Below are 3,205 nucleotides of genomic sequence, written 5' to 3' on the forward strand. Positions count from 1 at the left end.
GGTTGGAGCACAGATCCTTATAAAACAAACTACAGGTAAGGAAAAAGAAGGAAAAGAATAAAGGACTTATAATGTAAACTACATGTAAGTGGAATGAAAAAGAAGGAAGAGAAAAAAGGAAGCCAGCATATTTAAATTTTAACAATTACAGGCGACGCAGGCGTGCCGGTTGATGTTTTGGTTGGTTGAGAAGGAGTGGTACTCCACAGTTCCGGCAGAGACCGTTGCCTCGGCGACACAGTACGGCGCGCACGCACATGCACACGCACGCTGTGTTTGTTATTCCAGCTACGCGCATCCTTCCGGCGACGCACGGCCCCTGCGTGTCCCCTGACAAGCTGCGGTGGTACGCATAGAAATAAAGCAACCGTCTTCCTCAACACCACGTGTTTTTAAATGTACCTTGCCCGGGCCGATACTGCGAGGAGCATTCAACAAGTAATGCAACGCACTTCGCTACAGTCGCAGGTTCGAATCCTGCCTCGGGCATGGGTGTGTGTGGTGTCCTTAGGTTAGTTAGGTTTAAGTAGTTCTAAGTTCTAGGGGACTGATGACCTCAGATGTTAAGTCCCATAGTGCTCAGAGACATTTGAACCATTTGAGCAACGCACTTTTTCCTGAAAGCAGTTTGGTTTTATTTAGGATTCCATTACACCATATCATTCTTCACTCTTGTGGCTACAAAACCCTATTTTTCAACATAATCTCTGTTCTATGCAACGACCTTACGCGACCGTACTGGGAGGGCCTGTATGCCCACGTGGTACCACTCTACTGATCGACGTCGCAGCCAACTTCTTGCTCCATCAATAGCTTCCCCATCATCCAAGCACTTCTTCCCGCGGAGTGCAACCTTCGTTGCGCCAAACAGATGAAAGATGTGAGATCAGAGCTGTGGGGTGGATGAGGAAGAACAGTCCAGTGAAATTTTGTCAGCTCCTCTCGGGTATACAGACTTGTGGTAGACCGTGCGTTGTCATGGAGAAGATATTCGTTTGCTTTTTTGTGGCGACGAACATACAGAAGTGGTTTCTTCATTTTCCTGAGGGTAGCACAATGCACTTCGGAATTTCTAAAAACATTCAACAGCCAAAATAGCACAATTTTTTTTTAATTTAAAACAATCGGTAGACTTTGCTGTCACCTTTAGGTCTTAAAAAATCTTTTATTATGAAACCTGTTCATTTTACGTTGGACGTCACGCCAAGTTGTCTTGTGTGAGCCGTGTGCGGCTCGCGGTCATGCCGTTTATTGCTCGTCATCTTGTTTTTGTAGTTCTGTCGCCTCGTTTTTCTTTTAATTCGATTTACTGGCTTCACTAGGTTGCTGATTTGCTTGCTCCTGAGTGACACCAGCAGCGCTTATCGATAAGCGCACTGTCGTACTATCTCTTGAGCGACAGTTAGTATTTCCGGGTCGTCGTCTGTCGGGGTTCAGTCGGGACTCAGCGCCAGTGAGGTCCGGACAGCTAGTGTTCGCCGACCGCTGGCGACGCACATGCACTGTCCGACGTTAGGAGACTGGAGCGGGAACGACCGTTGGTTGGTCGTCTCATCGGGAGACTTGTATTTCGTCTTTTGACCGTTTCTGAGCCTCGTCAGTTGGTCATCTTGCAGGACGTGGGTAGGTTCCTTCCTTGTGCAGAGATGTCGGGGTGGCCAATCGGCAAGTGTTCCCTCTGCATGGTTGGGTTCGAGCCAGTGTGCCCGGGTCGCCGTGTCTCCGAGTGCCGATCGGACGTCAAGGGAGTCGGGATGGAGCTGCAGTGAGCTCCCGACAGCCATGACTCTCGCGACCACCGTTGTCGACAGACATAACTTGAGTGGGGACGACCTTGGTTGGTCGTTCGGAAGACTTGTATTTGGTCGCCGACCGCTTATGGAAACTCTGTGTGTGTCGACTTATGATTCGTCCTTGTTGTTCCACAGTGCCTGCGCACTAGAGTTGTCAGTGGGTCGGTTGGGACAGTCCTGCACGGCGTGTAGTTCTGCAGCCTTTAGTGTTGTTCATATTTCTGAGTAGTTATTGCGCCTTGGCTGTATATTAGACGCCAATATTTGAAGACGTAGTGCTACTGGTATCTTGGTCCTCGCTGAAATTTTCCATTGTCGTGCCGTAGGTCGGGCGTAAGGTGGATGGTCGGTCCTTCGGCCGTCCCTGGGCAGGGTTGCCGTCCGATTATTTAATCTTAATTTTGGCTGCCTGTCTCACCTAAACTGTTGTTAGAGTTTCCTCCCCAGGCCGACCCTTGGAACACTTCTGAGCACCACTGTTCTGTTCTTTGTGATTGTGATTTTCTTTTGTCGCAATTAGTGTGCCAGGCCTTTAGCCGTCTATTAATTCTGTCTGTTCCATGTGCAGTATATAGCCTTCAGCCGAACCTTACGAGAAGTATCTTAAGATTAGGCCTTCAGCCGTGTTTTATTTAAAATTCTTGTTTGCTCTGTATTTAGGCATTCAGCCGTCTCTGTTTTAAAAACTGTGGCTTTCAGAGGTAATGTGTAAATTGCTGTCTGTAAGGTTTCTCTTTAATTATCTTGAATTCTTAAAACGACCTTCGGCCGTACTGTGTAAATGCTTATTTTAAGTTTTTTCTTTAATTATTTTGAATAGTTGTTTGGGCCTTCAGCCGTCAAGATATTTCAAGTTTATTAAGATCATTTTCTGTTCTACTGTGTAAATGCTTGTCTTTAAAGGTTGCCTTTTACTATGTTGAAATATTATTGAGATTTCAGCCGAGGAATTAATTTAAATTTTCCTTAATATGACTTTTAGCCGAGATTTGTAATTGGTTGCCTTTTAAAGAATTTCCTTTGCTGATCTGAAATATTATTTGGGCCTTTAGCCGAGAAGATATTTTAATTTTACTTAAGTAAGTCCTTCAGCCGTTTCTCTAAATCCTTGTTTGAAAAGGAATTATGTAAACCTTATTATTGAGAAGTTACTTGGGCCCTCAGCCGTGAATTGATCCTTGTTGTTTTAAAGAGGAAACCGTGCATTTGTTTTCGAGGAGTAAAGTTGTGTGTTCTTGTGTAACTAACAATAACTGATCATGGCCCCTTTCCACAACCTGATCCGCTGTGTCCTGTGAAACCAGATTTCACTGTGGATAAAAATATAAAATGTTTGTTACAATTAAAAAATTTATATAATTAATACTTAATTAAAATATTCATTTATGTTTTAAATACTGTAATTATGGAAA

This window comes from Schistocerca americana, chromosome 1, assembly GCF_021461395.2.
Source record: "Schistocerca americana isolate TAMUIC-IGC-003095 chromosome 1, iqSchAmer2.1, whole genome shotgun sequence".
In the NCBI taxonomy this organism is placed as follows: Eukaryota; Metazoa; Arthropoda; class Insecta; order Orthoptera; family Acrididae; genus Schistocerca; species Schistocerca americana.